This window comes from Falco cherrug (genome assembly GCF_023634085.1).
Source record: "Falco cherrug isolate bFalChe1 chromosome W unlocalized genomic scaffold, bFalChe1.pri SUPER_W_unloc_1, whole genome shotgun sequence".
NCBI classification, from domain to species: domain Eukaryota; kingdom Metazoa; phylum Chordata; class Aves; order Falconiformes; family Falconidae; genus Falco; species Falco cherrug.
In genome coordinates this window covers 1,657,653-1,685,236 of record NW_026599288.1, presented here as the reverse complement: position 1 = coordinate 1,685,236, position 27,584 = coordinate 1,657,653, and the positions used below count along the sequence as shown (strand labels likewise).

At 41.7% G+C, this 27,584-nt stretch overlaps 1 protein-coding gene across 4 annotated transcripts in view; it reads left to right on the top strand.

Annotated features, from left to right (window-relative positions):
• The first annotated feature begins 387 nt into the window (after positions 1–387).
• The window catches only part of LOC129734833 (zinc finger protein 462-like), a 104,942-nt gene continuing 77,745 nt past the window's right edge, over positions 388–27,584 (top strand). For all 4 annotated transcript variants that reach the window (XR_008730417.1, XM_055700125.1, XM_055700124.1 and 1 more), the window contains exon 1: positions 388–675. The gene's annotated coding sequence lies outside the window, so the exon portion shown is untranslated. The remainder of the gene's footprint in view (positions 676–27,584) is intronic.

Sequence of the window (27,584 nt, the reverse complement as noted above, 5' to 3'; positions counted from 1 at the left end):
GAGCTATTACCTAGCATAGTGCTCCTCCCGAGCAGCTCCCCCAGCACTGCAGGAGCTGCTGCGCCCCTGTGCAGGAAGGTTTGAGAATGCAACAGCTGGGAAGGGAAAGCTCTTCAGACCTTTCCCCCTTCTTCTCCTCCTTCCTGACCTGTGAGTGACTCAGTGCCCCAAACCTTAACTTTTTGTTACTATTTTTCTCCCTTTAATCTCCTTCATTTTCGACATCTCCCATCTTCTCTTACATCTGTCTGCTCTGCCTCATAGATCTCTTCCTTGTTTTCCTACTTTCTTCCCTCCTCTCCCATTTCCTTCCTCCTTTTTATTCTTGCTCTTTCCTCTTCTGTGTTCTTTCTTTTTCCTCCTCTTTCCCTACACGTTGTTGTTAGAAAAGATTCTTGCATCCCCTGGTGCTCTTGCATTTTCTGTGATAGGAGATTGTTTTTTTTCTCTTCCCCTAGTAGATCATTATTCAGAAACACAGAATGTGAGACACGGATATCTCAGGTCATCCGCAGCAAACCAGTGAAAGAAGGGGGGGGGGGGGGAGGGGAATCAGGGAAAAGATGGCGATCCTCTATTGCCTGCCCAGGAGCACGAATCTCACAAAGCAACTTCCACAGCAATAACAAGAGCTAGACAGAGAGAAAGAGGTGGCAGTGGCGTCGGGACGCTCCTGTAAGTTCTTGCAAATAAAACTCATCTCTCGTTTGGCATGAGAGATTCTCTCATTCGTGTGTGCATGCCGTTTTTTTCCACCATGTTTCTGTGAAATCCATTCATTCAGCCAGAGAAGGAAAAGGGGGTGGGGTGGGGGGAAGAAGCAAGGAAAAAGAAAAAAAAAAAAAAAAAAGCGGCGTGTTTTGTTTGAGAGAGGTCTCTTGCATGAAGGAGGAGGTGCTGGTAGTGGGAGGAGGAAAGCGGTTAATTAATTTTTGTTCTTACATTAAAGTGGGATATGGAGACATAAGTGAGATACGAGCAGAGCTTTTGGGGTGGGGGGTATTTGCGCGCGCGCGCTGTCTGGATGGTGCTCTGTGTGTGTGTGAACTTGGATCGGAGATGGGATAGCCACAGAGGCGAGAAAAGCTCCGTGCTAGCACGACTCAGGCAATCGGGTGACCTTTCTGTTTTTATCCTCGTACCCCCCTTCTCTTCCCCTCTTGCAAAGCTGGTTCCTCACACAGATATTTATTTCCCCCCGACATTGGGATGTGAGGGCTTCTGGTTCTGTCTTTGTGTGTGTGTGTGGCCGGGGGGGGGCAGGGGCAGTGGTTTCTTTGAAGGACATTGTTTGGAGGAGGATGATAGCGTTCAGCTGGAGAGCTGAAGCCATTACACACGCTTTTGCTCCTTTTTCGAGAGGGAGATGAGAAGGGAAGAAAGGAAGAAGCCCACTTCTTGTTCGGTCCCCCGATGTCTCTAAGTCAGACAAGGAAGGAGTTTTCTCCTGCGCCTTTCTCCATCACCCGGAGCAGCTTTTCCTCTCTTTTCCCCTCTTTCAATTTCTTTATCTCCCTGTCCTCCGTTTGTAAGCTGTTTGCTTTGGTTTCAGTTTAGACTCCACAACACAAAGCTTCTCTCTTATGCATGCATGCGTTCTACGGTCTTTTTATGTCTTTTGAAGTTAACTTCCCCCCCTTAACATTGTGGTTTCTGTCCTACGCACAGATCATCCTGGAGTTTCCTATAGATGTGATCTGTTAAGATTCCTCACTTCCCCGGCCGCCGCCAAGGGGTGGGGGAGCTTTGCATTCGTTTTCTAGTGTTTGGGAAACAGAAAGATCTTCAAGTTTGAGTTGCTTTCTACTGCTATTTTTGTGTGACTCTGTGTGTGTATGTGTGTCCCATGAAACTGCTTGCTTGCATGTATAAGAGGAAGTGACTAATTTGGCAGAGAGCTGTGATCTGAGTCAGGTAAGCCATGTCATGTTCTCTAGCTCCACTAGAAAATGGAGGAGAGCAAGCGGGCTTCCAGTAGACAAAGCTGAGATGGGAAGTGCTCCTAACGTTATGGATCTCTCAGTTTTTTAATTTTTATTTTTTTTAAGCTTTGCTAGCAATCTCTCCACAGCACAGCCCCCCCTTCCCCCATTTATTCAGTTTTTCAATATGCAGGACTGTGATGGGTATTCTTTCTGGTTTCATGCTATCAGGAAATGAGAACTGGAGGAAATTGCCTGGATTGTCCTTCACATAGAGGAAAAAACTTTTATTTTGTTGTTTTTAACTTACGTTTCGTGTTGAGGTTACTTTTCTATATATTTTGCTTTGGTTAAAGTTATTAGGATTTAAGGGTTTGATCAGTTAGGTAAAGAAATAGCGTGTGTTTGTGTAATACACATAAAATTTGGAGAAAAGTATTTGTAGCCTGAGGCTGCTCAGGTTCTTCCAGAGAACATTGTGCAATCTCATACCTTCTGTGTGGTGACAATGGCCTGAGTTTTGGCATTTTATCTTCTGATGCTCAAAAGCATTCTTTATCTTGATGTACTTTAATATGGAACATTCTCCTTCACGCTAGGCTGCATATTTATAATACTGGAAAGCTTTCAGGAAGCTTCTCAGTACCATAAAATGTATAATTCCTTGCAGTGTGTGTGGTGGCAACTTTCATGGTGCCAACTTTTTTGGGTATCTTACAATATGCTTATATGTTTTTTGAAAAAACATAACAGGGATGTTGCTGGAAGCTTTTGTGTCATGGAAGTTGAACAGGCAGTCTTTTTTTTTTAACCTACCTTTTCATCTGATATAGTTTAGGGTGGTCTTACGGGTGGCCTTTTTTCCCCCCAATATCATAATTTTGCACATCGTTTGCATAGTAGATACAGTTCCTCAAAATTTCAAATTAAATGCTTTAGTGTGAGCACCTTAAAGTGCAACTCCATAGGGAAAGTATAAGATGGAATACTCAGAAGAGCTCAAGAGGAAATGTGAAATATGGATGGATGTATGGCAGAAATGACAGGATGAGAGAGACCAGTGAATGAATACAAGTAACCATGCTTCTATGCATGCACCAGGAATAGAAAGATGGTAGTGGTTAGTGATGAACTTTAGAATTCCAGCTGCTGCAAGGTTAAAATTAATGCTCGTTTTAGTTTATCTAGCAAGAAACCGTTCCGTATATAATGTAATGTACTTTGAAAATATATTGCTTTATCAGTTATGTATTTATTTAGTTCTGGTTGCAGATGTGCCACCCAAATTACTGAGACACTGTAGTTATCTCCATATTTTTTAAATAAAGTCCTTTGTGAGGTGGGCTGTGGAATGTATAATTTCACCTACATTTAATGTTATACTGTGACTGAGTGAAGAGGGGAAAAATTAACTTTTTTCCTGATGTGATGGTGATGGATGCAATTTGCCAACCTTAGTATGGACCTAAATCAGCACCTAGTGAGGGAAACTAAAAGTTTCTCACTGAACTGTGTTGGTTTGGGTCAAATTCTAAATGCCCATCCTCTCTGTTATGTATAGAGTATTCTTAGATATGTATTTTGTATTGTGAATTGCCTCATATTTTGAGAGATCAACTCAGTACTAGTGCTATAACGTGATGTACAGATGCATTGCACTTGAACATGAAATGTTATCCAAGAGCAAATGAGATTTAAGATTAAGGTCTTTATGGGAGGGCCTATATATTCCTCGCACCTGGTGACAGACACTCTAGTAAACCAAAGGTCATCACAACTGATATAATGTTTGAGTTGTGGTCAATGTGGTTTCATTTCCATGATGGTACTCTTCATTGTTCTCTAAAGAGATTTAAGTCTCATAATTTCTGCTAATGATGTTTCTTGCAGTAATTGTACCCAGACTGAAATTGAAGTTTACCTTGCTGCCAGAAGACTGGCTAAGAAACCTTTTTTTTTTTTTTTTTTTTTTAATTTACACACCAGTGAGCTAAAGGAACATTGGAAAAATTGTACTGAAAAATGCTAGTCACCGTTAACTCATGAATCTTGCAATTGGACATTAATTTTTTGGTTCAAACCAATGGTTTGTAATAGCTTTAGATTTGTGGGCATTCAGAAACTTTCCACAGTGCTAGCCCTTCTAGAAACTTTGCATTCATAATTTATTCTATAGTATATTAACTTGAAATTCTTGATTACCTTTTTTAGGCCCATTAGAAATAGTCCACAGATCACCACTTAAAAAAAGAGTACTTTAAACATTTGATTTCCTTATATGTTACTATTAGACTCGTAATTAATTGTATTGTTGAGAAATGTCAGATTTAACAGGTTGCATTTAACATTTATTTCTTTCATCAATTTGAAGTTATATTTTGATATGTGAGGGAAAGTAAAAAATGTTGTGTATGGGTGATTAAGATATGAAGAATATGAGTACATAATTGGGTGATGGATGGGAAGTAGAGCTACAGAGCTACTGCAAGCAGAAGTGTTGGGGTGGTTGTTTTTTTTAAATTATTATTAGTTATCACTAAAGACAGAATCAAATTTAATAGTGTTGTGGCCTTTGACTTAAAGGAAGATTGATGGAAGCCATGAGTGGATTGTAAGATAGCTAGTTAAGAAACATTGGATGGGAACTGTAACATCTGTCAGATGTCTGAACATATATGTAGAATACGTTTGGTTGTAAGGAATGGACAAGTTGAATTTTTAGGCTTACAAAGGAAATTGGGAGCACTCCAATTTTATTATAGTATAAGCTACAGTTTGAAGAAGGTTACTTAACTCCCAGATATTTCTTAAAGTTTAGAACACCCAGGAACAAGTATAAAAACTCTATTCCTCTGATGGTTTTTGGTTTACAAATAAAACCTGTAGAATTACAATATTATTTGACACTCTTCTAATTTGCAGTAACACTTTCTCTGTGTGTTCTGGCAGATAACTTCTCAAATAAGCAAAACGGTGCTTTGTAGTATGAAACTGGGGGGAGGGGAAGGACTTAAATCTGTAAAACTGGTGAATAACTGTAATGTTCATTAGCAAGCTTTGTGCTATTATGAAACCATCACTAACCAAATGTGCAGGCAAAAAATATGGATGTATAATTTAAAAAACCCAATGCACTGAAATATTGAAAAGAATACCTTGAAATATTGTAGAGGAAGGAGATCCTCTTTTGACAGTTCAGGAACAGTCTACAAAGAACATTAAGTTGTAAAATGTTTTTGTGTCTTAGCTATTTTGTTGTTTTAGATGTTGTTTTGTACTTACAGTGCATCATAGTAAGAAGTCATATAAACGTTTAAATGGAAGATTCTCTCTATTGGACTGAAATAGTCCATTTTGTAAACTTGTTCTGGATAAAAGCTATTCTGCTAGCGACAGAACTGAATGGTTTGCTTAACACTTTGTTGTGGGTTAGCCTTGGCTAAGGGCCAGACACCCACCCAACTGCTCACTTGCTCCCCCTCCTTAGTGGGACAGGAGAAGAATAGGATGAGAAGGCTTGTGGGTCAAGAAATAGACAAGGAGATTGCTTACCAATTACAGTCATGGGCAAAACCGAATCAATTTTGGGAAAATTATTTTAAGTTATTGCCAATTAAAATAATTTGGGTAGTGAGAAACAAAAAGATACACCTTTCCTTCCCCCCTTTCCCATGTCTACCTTCATTTCTTCACTCCAGACTCCTTTACTCCCCACCAGCAGCACAAGGGTTAGGGTCAGTACATAACATTTCCTCTCTGCTGTTCCTTCCCTTTCGTACTTTGCTCCTGCTCCAGTGTGGGCTCTCCCACAGGCTGCAGTCCTTCAGGAAAAAAGTCTGCTCCAGTGTGGGTTCTCCATATGCTGCAGTTCCTTCACGAAGTATCCATCTGTTCTGGCATGGATCCTCCATGGGCTGCAGTGAATATCTGCTCTAGTGCCATGGAGATGACGACGACTCCTCACACAGAGGTGCTACAAATTCTTTATTCAGGGTGGTGTGATGATGCTGGCAGATGCAGTTGACATTATGAGTTGAATGTCAGCTTAGTACTCCTCCGAACTTGTTGACTGTTGAAAAGAAAATGTTCCAGAACACCTAGGAGAACAGGAAAAGAGAGAAAATAGCATGGTTTGTATGCCAGTACTGAAAGGAGAAAAGGGGGAGGAAGTGAGATGATTATTGTAAGTTGAGCTATCTTGTTAGTTGTAGTGAAAATGCTTTAATAGAAGTTTCTGAATGAGAGGATTTGATTTATAAGAATAATTCAGTCTTCATTTATGTCCTGAGCTTTGGAAGTATTATTCTGCCTGTTAAGCTTGTGTTTGAGAAGCTGAATACATGAGTAAATAAAGAGTCAAGTGAGATTATTTTGGATTTTGTACTGTTTTGTTGTTTGCTTTTTTTTAACTTTAGAAGCAGTAGCAAGGACTCCAAGTCTGCTACTCATGTCTTTAGTTTTATGAAGCTATCCCAGATGTCACAGTACAAACTCAACTCGGAAGGGGTTTGAAAGAGGGTGTTTGAGATGGAGAAAGGATTCTCTGTTTCCAGTTTAATCTATTTGAAACACTCAGGCTTATATGTGATTTTAAATTTTTCTGTGTTTAGCAAGAGTGCTTTATTGTTTGTGTAGTAGTTTGTTCAACTTGAGATGGTAGTGTCTAATTATTGCAGTACTTTTTAAAATATTCTTGCCTAATTGCTTATTGAAGAAACTTTAAGTAATGTTTTGGAAAAAAAATCCTCCCACCATGGGCGGTTGTATTTGCTCTGTAGTAGTTTTTGAGATGTGATGGTTAACTGAACATCAATCCTAGATACAGCAATAAAAGCCATGCTTTCTGTTTCACTTTGATCTAGAAACCTCTTTGTTTTTGAGTAGTCTTCATGATGTAATCACAGGCAGTTGGTTTCTAGAATAAATATATTAAGAGATTGACTGGGGCTAAAAGTTTATTCAGTGAAGAGGTGGGAAAGGTCTTTCAAGGAAGACAAACAGTTTGGGTCAGCATTAGTAGAAATAGAAAATAGGCCAAACTCTTCAGCAAAAAGATGACTAGGATAAGGCATGGCATAGTTAGATATGGCAGAAACCTGCTGTTAATAGTGATTGCATGGGATAGAAAGGCAGGTGAATGATTTTGCAAGAGAAAACAAAGCAGATATTACAAAGAATGATAAAGACAGATTTCAATATGCTCCTGATAATATGAAAGAGAAGATTTTGTATTGAAAGGTACTGAAAATGGAATCAGGTGTTAACTATTTCCATGGTCTTGTGGACAATAAGGGCTTCATTGCCCTGGTTCAATGAGCAAAGTCTTTACTGATGATAATAATTCTTAGGGTTCAAATAGTTTTGCTTTGGGATGATACCAGTAATCATGGGAAGAAAGCATCATAGGATAGTAGTGCTTGCTGGGAAGTAGATGCTGGAACACAATCAGTTGCCATGATTAAAGATGTGTCTTTGGGCCTCCTGTGATAAGTAACAACTGTTTCTTCTGCAAATTGCTCCCTGATCTCTGTTGGCAAAAGAAAGGAGGATGGAGGAAGGAGATAGTGAAATGTATATTACAGCAGCAAGTATGTGTTCTTTTCTGTAGCTTATTTATTAAAAAAAGGAAAATGCTAAGGGAAGGCTGTATGTGCTTGTAGATTCAGGTCAAGAGTGAGTAGTTTGACATGCAGGGTGGTGTATTTACCTTTTAATTACTTAAAAGATGGTTGGTCTGCTGAACATTTTAATTTAATGTTAAGCTGGGAAAAGAATCATTAGTAACAGGCTCACTGCAGTCAGATGACATTTGCAGATGCCATTTCAGTTGTCTGGTGATGAAGCTAAAGAAAAAGCAAGTATTTTTTTTCTTTTCTGTATTCTTCCTCTTGTTAATTTAATTCCATATTTTCTGACTTGCACTAGGCAGAAGTTCTAGAGTGACTGGTATGGTCAATTAACTCAGTGGTTGGCTAACAGTTTATTCCTCCTTTATTTGAACAAAGTGGATGTTCCAGTCCAGGCTAAACTTGTGAGACTGCTTAGAGTGATGATCTTGTGGTCTATGCTGTAAATCAGCTATGGATATTTCTCTATCGTTTCCAAAGATGACTTGTGTTGTGTTGGGCAGATTGCTTCTGTCCAGAACTTAGTGACATCTGAATATTTATTTATTTGAACTTAAATTTGAATTATTCAGGTCCTTTCAGATTCGGCTGGAATTGTGGCCATGTGAATCTTCATAATTGGGTTTTAAGGGTCTCTGACAAATTACCTAAGAGACTAACACCCTGGAGGGGGGATACAAGATTTTCCATTTGCTATGCTTCCAAGGAATCATGTTAAAACTGTTGATGTCATAACTGGAAAATGTCATTCAAGACAAAGCTTTAAGTCAGAAGTTGCTTGGTGTAGGATGTTGGTCAAACATTGGAAGAGGTTGCCCAGAAAGGTCGTGGAGTCTTCACCTTTAGAAATATTAAAAACCTGACTGGACATGGCCCTGAGAAACCTGCTTTAGCTGACCCTGCTTTGAGTAGAGGGGTTGAACTAGATGATCTCCACAGGTTGCTTCCAACCTCAACCATTCTATGGTTCTGTGACAGGTAGATTGACCAAACCTCGCATATGGTGTTTTCTTGCAAATCAATATGAAATGCTGGTTGTCCTCCATCATTCTTCAGTGCTTCCACAAGTTCACCAATATCACTTCAGTGGTTTATGTTAGTATAATTTAATTGCTGGTATTCTGGTTGTATCTGTATTTATTTTAAGAATTCATGTCTACTTAGGTTTGTTAATGTACTGTAAGATCAGATAAGCTGCAAAGATCTCAAGGGGGTGAACAATCTGTTTTTAATGTGTTTGAAGGATAGACGATGTTACCATGTAGTGAATTTTTTCTGTCTCGTGGCAGTGAAGTCCAGTCATATGATGAGGTAGTAACTTAGGGTGTGAACGTTTTCTCAGAGTAGGGTTTGTTTTTTAAGATGGATGGAGGTAAAATGTCATGCTGTCTATTTCTATACTTGCTACCTTGACATGCAGCAGAGTAAACCTCTTTACAGGTGAAATAAGCAGCCTGCTTATGGTCTGACAGCAATGCCTGCTGATCTGTTCACTTCCAAATTGGAGAGAAATTAATGTCCAAGTGATGTTTCTAATAATGGTTAAATTAAAAAAAAAAAGTATTTTTTTTTTCTTGAAATTGCCTAAGGGATGCTAAGAGGTTGATTTGTGACCTCTTTTCATGTCAGAAGTTAGCCACGTGGGTGTTGTGGTTTAGGTCAGAACAGACTAAATGCATGTATTAATTTCTACTCAGCAATTGGATCCGTGTGAAGGAGTTTGGATATTTATTGCCTCTGTGAAAGAATGATTAATAATGCAAATAACCACTTTTCTGTAGCTCTGAAGTGTTATCTCTGTTTCCCCTTTCCTTGCTAACAGGAGTGGCAATTGTCAGTAGGTGGAAAGAGCAGGGTGCTGAGCATGTCAGTTATGGCTGTATGAGCTTGGTTCCAAGTGTCACTGGAGGGCCTCCAGAGTCAGGCATCCCAGAAGGTAGAGATGTGCTGCTTCCCTTCAGGTTGAGGTAGATGAGTTTCATGAGGTGGACAGCATCTTCCAGTTAATCTGATTTTTTTTATTGGTTGGTGTGCCACTCTGAGCTGTTGCTTGTTGATTGGTGTAACAAGTCATTGGGCAGATATTATTGTATAAGCTTAACTTTACTATTTCTGCCAATTATGCTTTTTTTCTTTTCATAACTTATCTAATTATGCTTAATTACATCTCTAACAACTAGAGAGAAACATACCAAAGGTCAAACTGAGCCTCTGACATTGGCTTAATTACTTGAGTGATGTCAGCTCAGTAGGCCAACACAGCAGAGGGAACTGAATAGTAGTAGTGCTCTAATGCTTGTTTGAACATGTTTGAGAACCCAGCTCTGCAGAGATTGGGAACTTTAGGATGAGGAAACCTTGTTTAATAAATGTGTGGTTGCAACAAACTGAACAGTGAATCCAGTACTGCTTTGGAGACACTGCAGGGTAGTGGTAGCCATGAGGAGCAGAGTTTTATTATGATTAGATTTTATATGAATTGACTTCCTATTTTCTTTTGCAGTGAAACTGCAACCTCTACAGGACTCTTATGCTTCTGGGATTTTGTTTTGTGTGCAAGTGCATATGCTTTATTAAATTCTTACTACCACTGTTCGGATCATAAACAAAGACTTTTTATTAGGTCAGATCTGAGCTACTATTGTATACTCTTGTTACCATAGTACATCTGTCAGATAATAACGATAGGGGCCGAAGCCTTTATCCTGCAAGAAGTTATTTCTGTGAATAGTCCCTGTGATTTAATTGTGAGTTTTACTGCAATCAATCATGTGAGTAAACATTCAGAGGATCAGGTTCTTAGCTACATGGATTGACTATCTTGAAGTTTTCAGTGAGGCATTTGGAAATAATCTTATGTATTGAGGTGTTATTTGTTTTTAACAAGTAACACTTGTAAGTAGTTTGTGGCTGTGTGAGGGCATGGTTGTAGTTCATTTGTAAAGAGACAATGGGTGCTAATGCACTAGGTAATTCTTTCACTTCCAAACCCAAATCTTTTGCTCTCCAAATATGGAGGAATAAGTGTTCAGTCATGTGGAAGTCCTGAGCTTCAGATGAAGTTTCATTGTAGAGCCTTATGGCTTTAGCATAGAGATAGTTTGCTCAAAAGCTGTAATAATTTAAGAATCTTGCACTGCATTTATGAAAAAGAATAGTATGAAATTCCACAAGTAATACTGCATAAACTTTATAATTATGTAATTACTAAGAAACCATATAAACGTTGCAGTTGCATCTGCTTTCTTCTTAGCAGGAATGTCCTATTACTTGAATATTTTTTTTTCTATTTGATTAAAGCTAAATTAACCATGGCACCAGTTTTTATGAGCCAAATACTGGAGTGTCTAAATTTGCAGAGGAAGAGTTCATAAATAAACTTCCTAGGTCTCTCTCTCCCAACTCTTTAAGTCTTAAAAATCCAGTGATTGGTCTTCTGTCAACTTGGTGGTACATAGTGGTGGCAGCGGGTGGGGTTGCTTTTCCCCCCAAGTTCAGGGATATCTTCCTATACTTTAAGCTTGGGAAGCTCTAGTATACTAGAACTTACTCTGTGGCAGGCATGCCAGAGCTGGACTTCCTAACCAGAACTGTTGCAATTTGTTGCCTATTTGGCAGGATTTTAAAAGAATAATATTGTAGCTCCCCTTGAATGAATCCTCATCTTAAATGCTATTCTTTGATAGCTCTGCAAAAGTATGACTGTCTTCATATGCTCCTAAGAGCTTGTCGTGGTTTAATCCCGGCTGGCAACCAAGCACCATGCAGCTCACTCCCCCTCACTCAGAGGGATGGGGAGGAGAATCGGAAAAGGAATGTAAAACTCAAGGGTTTGAGATAAGAACAATTTAATAATTTAAACAGAATTAAAAGGTAAGAACAACAATAATAACAATAATAATAATAACAAAAAGGAAAGGCAGAGAATAAAGGGTAAAGCAAAAGCTGCGTACGCAAGAAAAGCAAAACAAGGAATTCATTTACTACTTCCCACGGGCAGGCAGGTGTTCAGCCATCTCCAGGAAAGCAGGGCTCCATCATGCATAACAGTTATTTGGGAAGACAAATGCCATAATGCCACATGTCACCCCCTTCCTTCTTCTTCCCCCAGTTTATATACTCAACGTGATGTCATATGGTATGGAATACCTCTTTGGCTAGCTTGGGTCACCTGTCCTGGCTGTGTCCCCTCTCAGTGTCCTGTGCCCCTCCAGCCCTCTGACTGGCAGGGCCCAAGGAACTGAAAAGTCCTTGATTCAGTATAAACAACACCCAGCAACAACTAATACCATCAGTGTCCTATCAACATTGTTCTCACATCATAGCCAAACCACAGCACTGTACTAACTACTAAGAAGAAATTTAACTCTATCCCAGCTGAAACCAGGACAGTATTCCATACCATTTATGTCATGCCACAGTTTACGATACCACCTCATTAACCACCATCACCCTTCCCATCCTTTGACATAATACACTGACATCACTCCCCTAGTCTATGCACCACCCCTGTAAAAATGTCTATAAAATGTCCACAAAATGTCCATTGAGTTCATTTAGTCCATGAAAATGATCTCTTATGGTGGTCACTCAGTAGAAGAGAGGTTGTGTGTTGTATGGGGTTATTGGGCATCAAAGCCAGCTCAGGTTGGGTCACTGCTGCACTTGCACTGCTTCTTGCAAGGCTTGTCCTCCAATGGTTCAGGTGGTTGCTGCTATAGTCTTTCCTATAACATGAAACTCAAATCATGGGTTACAAGAATTTTAAAGGTATATCCATTACAGTCTCCACCCCTGGACCCTTTGGACCAGTCTGTAGGGTTTAACATTGCAATGAACTCCTCCCCTTGCCCCTGCTCCGGCTTGGATTTACCCACAGACTGCAGTCCCTTAGGGTTGTACCTGCTCCAAGTGGAGTGTCGGCTACAAGCCACAGTCTCTCCAGAGGTATACCTGCTGCGGTATAGACTCATCCACTGATACAGTCACTTTGAGGTGCACCTGTTCCCACATGGCCTCTTCCATGGGCCATGACCATATAGACCTGCTCCTATGTGGCCTTACCCACAGCCACAGTCCCTTCAGAAGTAAATCATCTCCAGCCTGGCCTTATCCCTGGCTGCCTCCAGGGCTGTACCTGCTCTGTCATGGGCTTATCCATGGCCACACGCTTTGAGGTGCTCCAGCATGACCTCACGCACAGCCACTGATGCTTCAAGGTGTACCTTCTCCAGCATGGACTTGTCCTTGGGCCACAATTCCTTCAGAGGCATACCTGCTGCAGCACAGACATAACTATAGCCAAAACACAGCACTGTACTAGCTACTAAGAAAATTAACTCTATCCCAGCTGAAACCAGGACACAGGGAGAGTACTCAGCAGTTACAGTCACGGGTGAAACAGAGTAATCTTGGAGAAATGAATTTAATTTATTGCTAATTAATAATGGAGGAGGATAATGAGATATAAAAGCAAATCTTAAAAACACCTTCCCTCCACCCCTCCCTTCTTCCTGGGCTCAACTGTACTCCAGGTTTCTCTACCTCCTCCCCCATGTGGGGGACAGGGAATGGGGCTTGCAGTCGGTTCATTACATGTTTCTGCCACTTCTTCCTCCTCACGTTTTTCTTCTGTTCCAGTGTGGGGTCCCACCTACAGGAGATAGTTCACAAACTTCTCCAATGTGGGCCCTTCCCACAGGCTGCAGTTCTTCATGAACTGCTCCAGCATGGCTTCCTTCCATAGGGTGCAGTCCTTCAGGAAGAGACTGCTCCAGCATGGGTCCCCCATGGGGTCACAGGTCCTGCCAGCAAACCTGCTCCAGCCTGGGCTCCTCTCCATGGGGCTACAGGTCCTGCCCCAGAAGCCTGCTCCAGTGCAATCTGCCTATGGGGTCACAGCCTCCTTCGGGCATCCACCTCCTCTGGCATGGGGCCCTCCACTGGCTGTAGGAGGATATCTGCTTCACTGTGGACCTCCATGGGCTGCAAGGGGACCACTTGCTTCACTATGGGTTGCAGGGGAATCTCTGCTCCAGTGCTTGGAGCACCTCCTCCCTCTCCTTCTTCCCTGACCTTGATGTCTGCAGAGTTGTTTCTCACATATTCTCACTCCTCTCTCCCTGCTGCTGTTGCACAGCAGATTTCCCCCCTTCTTAAATATGTTATCCCAGAGGTGCTACCACCGTTGCTGATTGTCTCAGCTTTGGGCAGTGGCAAGTCCATCTTGGAGTCAGCTGGAACTAGCTCTGTACAACATGGGGGCAGCTTCTGGCATCTTTTCACAGAGCCCACCCCCCACCCCCAGGCCAGTAGGCTGGGAATGGGCAAGAGGCCAGGAGGGGACACAGCCAGGATAGCTGACCCAAACTGACCAAAGAGATATACCATACCATATTGTACTCTGCAATAGAAGCTAAGAGAAAGGGGGGACATGATGACAATGTTGGCTATTAAAGCATTTGTTTTCCAAAGCAACTGCTATGTGTACTTGAGGCTCTGCTTCCCAGCAAGTGGCTGGACATCACCTGCTGATGGGAAGTAGAGAATAACATCTTTTTTCCTTTGCTACTGTCTGTGGCCTTTGCTTTTCTTTATTAAACTGCCTTTATCTCAAGCCATGAGTTTGTTTTTCATCTTATCATCCCCCTCCCCTCCCCTGCAGTGAATGAAGAGATGGGACATAGCTTGATGCAAGCAAGATGTCAATTTATTGTACAGAAACATGAGTTCATATATATTTTCAGAAGCTGCACATTTTAAACAGATTGGTTCTTTTGATCTAAGCATCTCATACTAGGCAATCCCTGATTGGTGGTTAACTACCATCAATTAACAGCAAGGTGTTATCTTTCCTTGGCATCATCTGTCCCCCCACTCCCCTATGCTCTGTATCATGTTAATTGTTGTCTAGACAAGCTCGAGCACATTCCCCTCAGCTAACTGATTGCCACACATGGTCCTAGTTTCCAGCCCACTCCTGCACTCCCCCTCCCCAAGTGGAGTGATAGAGTAGCTTGGTGAGCACCTGGCAGCTAGTCAAGGTCAACCTACCACAATGCCTAATAGTTTAGACTATTAACATTAGGTTAGACATGGACAGCTGTCTAGCTGTAGACAGTGAACATTGGGAAAGATGATCTTTACACCACCACTCCCCATATCCCATTTCAGGTCAGGGATAACTTGTCTCAAAGAATAGATGGTGGAAATGCCTTAATATTTGTGGAGTGAGAGGTCTAAGTAGGCAATTGAGCTTCACCAAAAACATACTAAATGCCATCTACTACTCTAGTGAGCAAGGTTTTCCTACCCAGAGAAATTGGCTGGATGGCTGTGTCCAAAGTTACAGTCAATGGCTCGATGCCCAAGTGGAAACCAGTGGTGAGTGGTATCCCTCAGGGATTTGTGCTGGGACCAGCACTATTTAATATCCTCATCAATGGCATAGTGGTATTGAGTGCACACTCAGCAAGTTTGCAGATGATACCAAGCTGAGTGGTGCAGCTGATATGCTAGAGGGAAGGGATGCCATCCAGAGGGACTTTGACAGGCTTGAGAAATGGGCACATGAACTTTTTTAAGTTCAACAAGGCCAAATGCAAGGTCCTGCACCATGGTCAGGGCAATTGCCAGTATCATTACTGACTGGGAGATGAATGGATGGAGAGCAGCCCTGCAGAGAAGGAGTTGGGGCTATTGGTGGATGAGAAATTGGACATGAGCTGGCACTGTGCATTTGCAGGCCAGAAAGCCAAGTGTGGCTAGTGGATCGAGAGAGGTGATTCTCCCCCTCTACTCCGCTCTTGTGAAACCCCACCTGGAGTACTGCATCCAGCTCTGGGGCCCACAGTACAAGGAAAAACATGGACCAGTTCGAATGGGTCTAAAGGAGGGCTGTGAAAATGATCAGAGGGATGGAACATCTCTCCTATGAAGAAAGGCTGAGAGAGTTGGGATGGTTCTGTCACAGCACTCTCCAAACTAGCCGGCTGCAAAAAGGTCTTTTACTATCTTAACAGCACACTCTTCATACCAGTCCCTCTGCTGCCTTCTCCTAGTCTCTCCTCATCCAGAGGATATGTTCTTTCTCCTCTTGCTTCTTCATCAGCTGCTCTCTCTTCATTGGCTCTCAACCACTTAAGGTGCAGGTGTGGCTGGTTCTGTTATCTACATCAGCCAACCCAATTGTATATTAGCAATGCTAATTAGCCCAGCTTCATTCCACTACACTTCCCCTTTTTTAAAAAAGTGTTTAACAATCATTACAACCTTTTTACAAATAATTTTTTCATACAGTCCTGTAACTCCTCTACAAATTTTTAACATTTCATATCTCATGTTTTTACCAACCATCACAAACTTTTTACAAAAACTTTTCATACAGTTCAGACAACTTTGTCCCTGAACTCATATTCCTTCTTCACCTTTATCTTGGGCTTTTCATCTTCTGCAGGTTGATCACCTTTCTTCTTATCTACTTTCTTAGCATCTGGGATTTTGATTTCTTCAGAGGGCAGTTCTGATGAACTTATAGTGCCTTGTCCTTTCACTTCTTGGATCATACTGGACAGTAACCCAAGTGAGCTTTCAGCAGCAGCAGATCTGCAATACAGCACTAACATCATTCTGTGTCCTGAAAAACTTAACATCTTTGTGGTTGCCCATTTCTTCTTCAACTGGAGACACCTTCAACAAGCACATAGACACAGACAGGAATACCACTAGGCCAAGCAGCAGCAGCGGGAGACGCTCACAGCACCACACTGCTCCCGTACCTTCCCCCAGCACAGCCATCATCACTGTCTAGCCAGACCCACTCTGGACCCACCGCTGCTGCAGGCTGCTGCCACATCTGACCACGTACTCTGCCACTTTTGCCCATTACCCTCAGTCTTTTAACTCCATAGCAGTCAGGCTTCCCCCTCTTTGATCCCAACTGCTCACCTTTACCAGTGTCCGATCTGGATCCTCAGGTTCTTCCCACCTATCTCAACATGATCTGGATCGCAGGCTATCCCTGCCTGCCTCTGCTACATTAGGTCACTGCCATTACTGTTTCAAACATGCCCTGGCACAGCTAATCACCACTGTCACTGCTTATAACACTCAGTCTCATAATCTGAGGGTCCCCACATAGGACACCAATTGTCACAGCACTCTCCAAACTATCAAGCTGCAACAAGGTCTTTTTACCACCTCATACCAGCATACTCTTCATACAGTCCCTCTGCTGTCTTCTCCTAGTCTCTTCTCATCCAGGGCATGTGTTCTCTCTCCTCTTGCTTCTTCATCTCTCCTACTTCTTCCTCAGCTGCTCTCTCTTCATTGGCTCTCAACCACTTAACAGAACCAGCCACACCTACACCTTATCTACATCGGCCAACTTGCCGCCCCTGAAGCCAACCCACAGTTGTAAATTATCAATGCTAATTAGCCCAGCTTCATTCTACCATAGGTTCAGCCTCGAGAAGAGTCCAGGTAGACCTTATAGCAGCTTTTCAGTACTTAAAGGGGGCTTATAAGAAAGGTGGAGACTTTTTACCAAGGCCTGTAGTGACAGGATAAAGTGCAATGGTTTTAAACTTGAAAGAGGGTAGATTTAGATTGGACATAAAGAAATTTCTGAAACAGCTTGCCCAGAGAAGTTGTAGATTCCTCATCATTGGATGTGTTCAAGGTTGAGTTGGATGGGGCTTTGAGCAACCTGATCTAGTGAAAGATGTCCCTGCCCAAGACAAGGGGGTTGAGCTGGATGACTTCTAAAGGTCTCTTCCGACCCAAACCATTCTATAATTCTATATCAAAGTTGAACGAAATTAGGCTAACTGCAGGCTTATGGTATCTGTTTTATGAAATCTGATTATTTCTCTACCTCCCCATGTAGGCTCAAACCTATAGAAATGATTTGTGTTTTGGTCTCAAAGTAGAATCTATTAACATGGTTAGTGAAAGCTGCCTTCTGCATGGATTTATGTGCTTTTTTGTTTTCTCAGTTTCATTATGGAAATAAGAAATAGAACAGGGTATTGGTAGTCTTAGCAGCACTACTGTAGCCTTTCAGATTGTTGTTTCCAAGGACAGTAATCCCCCAAATAGAAGAGACTTCAGGTTTCCTCAGGAGTCTGCAATCAAACACTTTGGTTATCCTGAACTTCAGTCTTGCTTTGACAGCTAGGAACTTGTGGTGGGTTTACCCTGGCTGGATGCCAGGTGCCCATGAAAGGTGGTCTATCACTCCCCTCCTCAGCTGGACAGGGGGGAGAAAATAAAATGAAAGTCTCATGGATCGAGATAAGGACAGGGTGAGTACTCAGCAATTACCATCACGGGCAAAACAGTCTTGACTTGGAGAAGTTAATTTATTGCCAATCAAATCAGAGTTAGGGTAATGAGAAAAAAACCCCAGAATCTTAAAACACCTTCCCCCCACCCCTCCCTTCTTCCCAAGTAGAACTGAGTAGTTCTGTTCTGAACTAGAGATTTTGATCCTTCAGTTATAGGTAATTGTTGCATTAAAAACTCAAGTAGAATTCAACAACATGTCAATTTCCTGGAGAGACCAAACTCTTTAAAAAAAAAAAAAGTATATGCATATTAAAAAAATCACTTCTATTATCAGAACATTTTACAGATATCTAAAAGACCTGTCAGTTCTAATGTGTTTCGCTTTTCTGTCAGACATCTCTCAAAGTCTGATACTTTTGTCTGTTATGAAAGATATGTAGGAAATGTAGGGACTGTTTTATCTGCTGTTCCTACTAATCAAGGGCTTTGAATGTGAGTTGGTTGGGTCTTCAGATCATCTCTGTTTTTTCAGTTTTGGTGTGTTTTTTTTGATGTGGGCTTTTTTGGTTTTTTTTTTTTTAGCAGCTGTTGTGCAATCAAGTCTTACTGAGACAAATGATACATTAGCATGGTTCTGGAGTTCATGCTGTAGTAAAAGCTTCACTTAGTGTGTTTGCATATGTATGTGCATGTGAATGCGTATCTATATTTTCCTTTTTATAAAGCAATTACCTCAGTAGGAGGAAAGAGGGTTATGATTCTTGAATTGACGAAATATTTTTGGTTTTTAACTCATAGTTTCAATTTTGGGAAATTGTTTTCAGGATTTGGAATGTTGTATTGCAGTAGTCTAATTGGAGGAGTTGGAAATAGGAGAACAAAGGAATTCAGGAATGAAGAAAGGGGAAGAGGTCTGAGTTTTCTTTGTCTGTCTTGGTTTGAATGAGTGATTATTTTAATTCATGAGTAATGCTTGGATCAATGGCTGTCTTCCATTGTGAAATGCAGAATAAGGTTAAGGTAAGGAAGTAAAAACTACTTTTCAACCTGTTGTCTCCCTGCTTCTCTCCAATACTTCTTATAAAATCCCTACTTCCAGAGAGAAGTTGTAAAGGAATCTCTTGTTTTTAATGTTTCCTTCTAGTATGCAAGTCTACAAACATCTCCATGTGCTCAGCTGAAAAGGAAACTCTTTCCTTTTTTTGACAGCAAAGCTTCATTGCCAAAATGTTCTTGTGCTGCAGATGGCTACAGGTATATGATACAAGCTAGTCTGTCAGCTTTGGAACACATTTGAAAGGCAGGTTCTTCAAAGAGGGTTAACTTAGCATCAGTACTATGATTAACAGGTCTGGTTCTGCCTCCTTCAGTTTCTGAGACCTGAGATCCATTGCAGATTCTACTTTGAGGTAAGGAACAACTTTTTCCTATTTTAATCCTCCACTTGACAATAAAAGGCTCTAATAAATACTGTGCCACTTTACCCCAGCCTGAGGATCTGACTTTAACTAGCAGAGCTCCATTATATTTCCAGAAATAAAAATTGGGAGAAATCTTTCAAAGCATATCAGTTACCAAGACTTGTAATAATTTTGCAGCTAATAAGGTAGAGGAGCAAGAGGATGGAATGATACTCATGGCTTAATCTTTTGGTGACCTCATATTTTTGAGGGGAAGAAATGTTTAGGAGATAATTTTGTTCTTGATCTGCTTGGTGGCGTTGGCTTGTGTGGCTTTCTTTTTCCTCTGGATACTCTACCATTTTGCAACCTTCAGGAGTGGAGCTTTGCAACAGGAGCTTAAGTTTAAAAATAAAATATCAGGCTGCCTTTCTGAAGATCCAGACATAGCATACATGCACAGATGTGATATCTTGACTGAACACAGTTATACCCATTACTGAGTTCAGAGCAATGGACAATGAAAAATGAAGAGTCTTGTTCTTCAAAACAAAAGAGGAAGAAATGTAATGCTTCTGCACCACTGGATACCAGTTTGTAAAGAGTGTGAGACCTCTCAGCAAGAGCTGAAAAAGCAGTAAAGCCACATGATTGTCAGGCATTCTTCATGCTGTTTTCTGCAGCTCCTGATGTAGGTGCTGTAATCAAGATAACATCCACTACTCTCCCTTCCTCCACCAAGCCAATCATTTTATAATAGAAGGCAATCAGGTAGGCCGGCATGACTGTTCCCAATTACCTTGTTTGTCCTGTCCTCTATATGCAAGGGCATAGCTTCCAGGAGAATTTGCTTCATAAGTTTCCCAGAATATGTAGGGTATTCCTATGAATTTAAAAAAAAAGAAAGAAGAAAAGTACCACAACCTCACCAACACAAAAACAAAACTAAAAAAACCCCAAAAGCCAACTCCTAAAGAACAAAAGGGTGGGGAGCAGTTTGGGTACAATGGTTTTGAGAGAAAAGCCTCCCAGACCCTACAATTTTTTGCATTTGTTACTAGTTGTCAGTCCTTGGTAAGAAAACTCTTTCCCCCATCCCCATTATAAAACTCCCTTTTAAAATTGTCTATCCCTTTTCCATCTTCCCCATCCCCCATGGGCTCTAATTCTAGGCTCTGCAGACATTTGGTTGAGTTGGCCTAAATTCTTTAGCAGAAGTCCTGGATTCTGTACAACACACTGAAAATGGCAACTGCATTAAAAAAAACCAAGCCAAAACCCACAAAGAACAAAAGTTGTTACCTTGTGTGTAGTGTATGATTTAACTACCTGCTGCTAAACTGTAAACTTCTAGTATGCTACAGAAGCTTCTATTTGTAATTGTTGCAATAATTTAATGTTGGGATTTTAGAGATCCAGGCACAAAAAGGTTAAGTGGTGTAACAGGGAGGGGCTGGAATCTGGAAGCCCACATTCAGTTTCTGGCTCTGCCAGGGACCAACTGTGTGATCTGGAGCCAGTCCAGTTCACCAGTCTGTGCTTCTGTCTAATTAGTTGAAGTAAGACTCTTCATGGTAAAGATGCTCACTTAGCTTGTTTTTCACACAGAGCCTAACACCAAGTGTGTGTTCAACCTATATCACTCAAATAAGTGGGTATCAACTGCACAGAATATAAATGGATATTAGATGTGCTACTTAGAATATATAATTCTGCCTTTTTGTTTCTCACGTACTACCAAGAGATTAGGTGAGTCTTCAGATTATGTTCAATAATTCGAAGCTGGCTGAAAGCCAGCTTTTGTCTTTTGTCTCTGTGACATAGCAATTTATGTTGTTTTACTGTTTTTTAAATGGTTTATTTGTAGTACATGAGTGGAATCCTGAGTTGCATCATATTGTCTTGTTTCCCTTTGGTATTCCATAAATAATTCCCTCTTCCTTACTGTCCTGGTTTTGGCTGGGATAGAGTTAATTTTCTTTTTAGTAGCTGGTACAGTGCTGTGTTTTGGATTTGGTTGAGAACAATATTGATAACACACTTATGTTTTTAGTTGTTGCTAAGTAATGTTTATACTAAGTCAAGGACTTTTCAGTTTTTCAGGCCCTGCCTGCAAGAAGGCTGGAGGGGCATGGGAAATGGGGAGGGCACACAGCCAGGACAGCTGACCTGGACTAGCCATGGAACAGTCATGCTGAGTATATAAACTGGGGGAAGTTGTCCAGGGCCTGCTGATCACTGCTCAGGGACTGGTAAGCAATTATATTGTGCATCACTTGTTTTTTTTTCCCCTACCCCTTTGGATTTTCTTCCTCTCCCATTCTCTCTCCTTTTCATTACATTTGTTGTTGTTATTTTATTTTATTTCAATTATTAAATTGTTCTTATCTCAAGCCTTGAGTTTTACCTTTTCCCGATTCTTTTCCCCATCCCTCTGTGGTGGGTGGGGAGTGAGCAGTGAGGAGTGGCTGCATGGTACTTAGTTGCCAGCTGGGATTAAACCAGGACACTGCCTTTCTCCTTCCTTCTGTCACCTGTGGGCTCCCTTTCTGCCTCTCTCCCTCCCTCTTGGCATGCTCTCACACGTTCTTGCTCTCCTGCTCTGTCTGCCTGCCCCCCCTTCTGTCAATCCAAATAAAGCCATGACTAACATGGCAGTGGAGATTGAGAACTACTGCTTAGTTTGCTTTCCAAGTATTGATGAACCTCTCTGGTGGTGGCAAACAGTATTGACAGCAAAGAGTTTATGTCCAGCAGCACTGTATCTTCTACTACATGTTTGGAGTTGCAGTAAAATAAGGAACCAAAGCTTAAGATGGCTTTTTCTTGACATTTTATATAGTGCCTCTCTTTAGACTTCACTACATTGCTTCTTCATAAATATATATAAAATCAAAATCCTGGTCAAGTTTAGGGCTTTCCTGCCTTTGGACCCTTTGACTTTTCTTGAATGTATCTAAATACCTTGATGTATTTTTGGGGCACTTTTTTTCCATCTTTTGAGAAGTTCCCATTGTCAAGTAAGGATATTCATGTGCTTTCCAAAAAGTCCTTCTTCCTGGGACTCATTTTTTCAGCCTCTCTTCTTAGGCCTGGAAAAATGAAAATCTCTTCATGTGTTTACCTTCCTTTAAGACTAAGCACTCTCTGGGGAACTGCATTGGATTATTTACTCTTTCCGCCTTAAAAATATCAAGGTTTTGGGGTTAGTCTCTAGATTACACATTTCCTAAGATTAAGGAAACTTAATCCAAGGTCTTTCTTTGAAGTTCCCTGTCCCATGATTTTATTTTTTCATAATGATGTGCCTTTCTCCTTCAGATAATTTAAATAAAACATATGAGGGCAAGGTTTGAAGTTGGTCATGGCCTGAGGTAGCTAAAATCGTTAATGATCCATTTATAAATTACAGTAAGCCATTTCTTTAATTCATAGGGTTAAGTAGAAAGTAAGAACAATATATTCTGAATTGGAGGGGGAGGGTACTTCTCTTTTGATACACTAGATCTTGACCCTCCTTGTGACAAGAAAGGTAATTTTCCTCATATGTTTGATTATTTCTACATATTACCAGGAATAAAGTTTTTGTGAAACTGCCATTAATTTTCTTTCCCAACTTTTACCCATGTTTTGAGAATGAAACCAATGTAGTCCCGGTATTCTCAAAGTGAAAGTAAGCCTAAAGCAGTAGAAAGCCATTTCTTAATTTTAAATTTATTTTTGCTTACTACTTTGGTTCAAATGCTTGAAATTTTGAGGTATTCATAATGGCAGGAAAAATAAAATTTATGCAATGAATTTGTAAAAAGGGGAAAATAGCCACAATATATTTCTAGTGTCTACATGTAGGAAGTGTAGCTTTTTTAAAGACACAATTGGATATTATTTCTGTCCCCCTAGTTATGGGCCTCATTTCATTTACATGAAGAAAGTTTTAGTTGTCTTCTTCCCCCCCCCCCCCCCCCCCTTGTGATCCATTTCCTGTTTGGTATTTCTCAGGAGGAAAAAAAAAGAAATTGTATCTTGGTGATTAACCCTCAAAGAGCTTGTTTAAGGCAAGAAGTAATGAACTGGGACAGAACACCACCATTAGAAACTTTAACATCTTGCCGCTATTGATATAACTCAGCTTTAATAAAAGATCTCGCCTTAATTTGAATGTTGGAATAGGGGAAAGAGCAGCAGCCACAAGTTTAGTATGTTAACTATTTGAGATGAGATGCAAGGTTAACGGAGGGTTTGTTTGTTTCCTGCATTAAAATAAATAAATAAAAAAAACCCATGCTGCTTTTATAGACAGGACTTTTTCTTGAAGTGCATTGTGTCCATTTAGTTTCTGCTAGATATGAGTATTTATGTATTGCATAAATGATGACAGTTGAGCCAATATACTTGCCTTATTTTAAATATTTTATATTTAGGCTTGTCAAAACCTACAGAAAATAGTGTTTCTTGAAAAGAAGCAAGTGGGAGGAGACAGAAATTGAGGGGGAGGAGAAAGAAGCAAGGTTCTTATTTCTTCCCAATGTATTGTATTTCATTGTGTGTATATATGAAATTAAAATATGGGACTAAGTAAAGTGTTTTGGACAACATATAAATGTTAGTGACAAAGTACTGTTCCTTCCATTCAGGGATGTCATTGTTCAGCAAAGTTGTGACCAGTACATTGCTATCATTGTCCCAAATGGACAGAAGCCTTGCATTTATGCAGGAGGAGAGGATCTTTTGGTAGTGAGAAGATATTTTTTGCAATCTAATGATAATCACTGGTGTGAGATAACTGTTAAAGGCAATTTGTCAAATGCTGCAGAAGTGTATATTCTCATTCCTGGGGCAAAGATGCTGGCTGCTGTTCCACCAGGGAGTCAGTGGGCAAATAATAGAATGATTTGAGTTGGAAGGGACTTTTAAAGATCATCTAGTCCAACCACCCTGCCATGGACAGGGACATTTTTCACTCTTCTTCCTTGCCTGTCCCTTCTGAAGAGTTTATAGCCATCCATTGCAGCACTGCAGTTGTGTGAGTCATCCCACCATGTTTCCGTGATGACAACTATGTCATTGTTTTCCTGCTGCACCAATGGCTTCCAGTTCCTCCTGTTTGTTGTCCATGCTTTGGGCATTTGCATAGATGCACTTCAGTTGTGCTATCGATCTTGCCTCCAACACTGGCATGCCACCTCCAGGCTCATGTCTAGCAAGCCTGGTTTTAATCCTCTTCCCCGTTTGAATCAAGTTTAGAGCTCTCTTAATGAACCCTGCTAACTCATGACCTAGAATCCTTTTCCCCCCTTTGGGACAGGTGAACCCCATCTGTTGCCAGCAAGCCTGGTGCCATGTAAACTGACCCATGATCAAAAAAATCAAAGTTCAGCAGGTGACACCAGGCCTGAAGCCAGGTATTGATCTTTGTGATCTTCCGGTTACATGCACCATCATTCCCTGCGACTGGCACGATAGACAAAAACACTACTTGAGCTACTGATCTCTCAAGCAGTCACCCCAAGGTCCTTGAGGTCTCTCTTGATTGCTCTCAGGCTTCTTGTTGTTTAGACTTCATTGCTGCCCACCTGGAAAACCAGTATTGGATAATAATCAGAGGGCCGTACTAGACAAGAGAGTTTTCTACTAACATCCCTTACCCAGGCCCCAGGGAGGCAGCAGACTTCCCTATGGGTTGAGTCCAGTCAAAATATCGGGCCCTCTGTTCCTCTCAGAGTGGAGTCACCACTGACAACCACCTTTTTTTCTTAGCAGATGCAGTCATGATGTGTGGACTTCATTGACTCACCCTAGGCAACCCCTCCAACCTGGACGGGACTTTGTCCACATCATCATTTTCCTGGCCCTCAGGTTCCAGAGCGTCATACCTATTGTATAGGGGTACCTGGTGTCATGGTTTAACCTAAGCCAGCGACTAAGCACCACGCAGCTGCTCACTCCCTCCTCCTTCCAGTGGGATGGGGGGGGGAGAATCAGAAGGGTAAAAGTGAGAAAACTTGTGACGGTTGAGATAAAGACGGTTTAATAGGAAAATAAAAGCTGCGTGCGCAAGAAAAGCAAAACAAGGAATTCATTCACCACTTCCCATGGGCAGGCAGGTGTTCAGCCATCCCCAGGAAAGCAGGGCTCCACCTCACATAACGGTTACTTGGGAAGACAATCACCATCACTCCAAACGTCCCCCCCTTCCTTCTTCTTCCCAAAGCTTTTATTGCTGAGCACAACATCGTATGGTCTGGAATATCCCTTTGGTCAGTTGTGGGGCCAGCTGTCCTGCCTGTGTCCCCTCCTGACTTCTTGTGCACCCCAGCCTACTCACTGGTGGGGCAGCATGAGAAGCAGAAAAGGCCTTGACGCTGTGTAAGTGTGGCTGAGCAATAGCTAAAACATCTCTGTATTAATAACACTGTTTTCAGCAGAAATCCAAAACATAGCCCCATACAAGCTACTATGAAGAAAATTAATCCTGTCCCAGCCAAAACTAGTTCAGAGAGACTAAAGTCCAGGTAGACAATATCAACTGCCGACTACACCAAGGAAGAAGGAGGAAGACAGGGACATTTATCTACCAGTCCAGTCCCTTCATCATAGAAGGTTATCAAGTTGGTCAAGCATAACTTCCCCTTAGTGAATCCATGCTGGCTACTCCAGATCACCTTCTTGCCCTTGATGTGCCTGGAAATGATTTTCAGGATTAACTGCTCCATCACCTTCCCAGGAATCGAGGTGAGGCTGATTATGCTGTAGTTCCTTGTATCCTTCTTGCCCTACCTGAAGACAGGAGTGACATTTGCTTTCCTCCAGTCTAAGGGCACTTCTCCCTATCACCATGATTGATTAAATACTATCTGGAGTGGCCTTGCATTGCCATCAGCCAGCCCCCTCAGCACTCATGAGTGCACCCTATCAGGGCCCATGGATTTATGTATGTCCAGTTTGCTTAAGTATTCTCTGACCTGATCCTCTTCCACCAAGCGTACATCAACCTTTCTCTACGTTTTCCCCTGGTCTCTGGGACCTGGAATTCCTGAAGGTTGGTCTTGCTAGTAAAGCCTGAGGCAAAGAAAGCATTCAGTACCTCAGTTTTTTCCATGTACTGTGTCACCAGGTCCCCTGTCTCATTCAGTAAGGGGCCCACATTTTCCCTAGCCTTCCTTTTGTCACCTGTGTTCTTAGAGAAGCCCTTCTTGTTGTCTTTGACATCCCTGGCCAGATTCAATTAGATTTGAATTTTAGCTTTCCTAACTTTGTCCCTGGATGCTCAGATAGCATTTCTGTATTCCTCCCCTGTTACCCATTCTTGCTTCTACCCTCTGTATGCTTCCTTATTGTGTTTTGAGTTTGACCAGGAGCTCCTTCTTCATCCAAACAGGCCTCCTGGCATTTTTGCCTGACTTCTTACTCCTTGGGGTGGAGCTCTCTTGAGCTTGGAGGAGGTGATCCTTGAATATTAAGCAGCTTTCGTGGACCCCTCTTCCTTCCAGGGCCTTATGCCACTGGTATCTTCCAAGCAGAACCTTGAAGAGGCCTAAGTCTGCTCTCCTTAAGTCCAGGTCCGTGAGCTTACTTTTCACCCTCCTCCCTGCCCTCAGGATCCTGAACTCCACCATCTCATGGTCACTGCAGACAAGGCTGCCTTTGACCTTCACATCCCCAGCAAGCCCCTCCTTGTTGGCGAGTATGAGGTCCAGCAGAACACCTTTCCTCATTGGCTCCTCTGTCACTTGGAGGAGGTAGTTATCATCAATGCATTCCAGGAACCTTCTGGATTGCTTATGCCCTGCTGTGTTATCCCTCCAGCAGATAATGAGGTGGTGGAAGTCCCCCATGAGGACCAGGGCCTGTGAATGTGAGGCTGCTCCTAGCTGTCTGCAGAAGGCCTCATCCACTTGTTCTTCCTGGTCAGGGGACCTGTAGCAGACCCCTCACTATGTGCTAGGGAGGTAATTTGATCTACATTTCAGTGGAGGTGTAGGGGATGGAGATCCACTCAGCAACACAGATACAAGGGTTGCTGATCTGTTAGAAATCACAGAAGTGCCTTAGAATGGTCATGTAGAAATTAGGGCTCCTCCCCCCAAAGGGTGGCAGGATCAATAGCACAACTGAAGTGCATCTATGCCAATGTCCAAAGCATGGGCAACAAACAGGAGGAACTGGAAGCCATTGGTGCAGCAGGAAAACAATGACATAGTTGTCATCATGGAAACATGGTGGGATGACTCACACAACTGCAGTGCTGCAATGGATGGCTATAAACTCTTCAGAAGGGACAGGCAAGGAAGGAGAGGCGGTGGGATAGCTCTCTCTGTCAAGGAGTGTTCTGACTGCCTAGAGCTTAA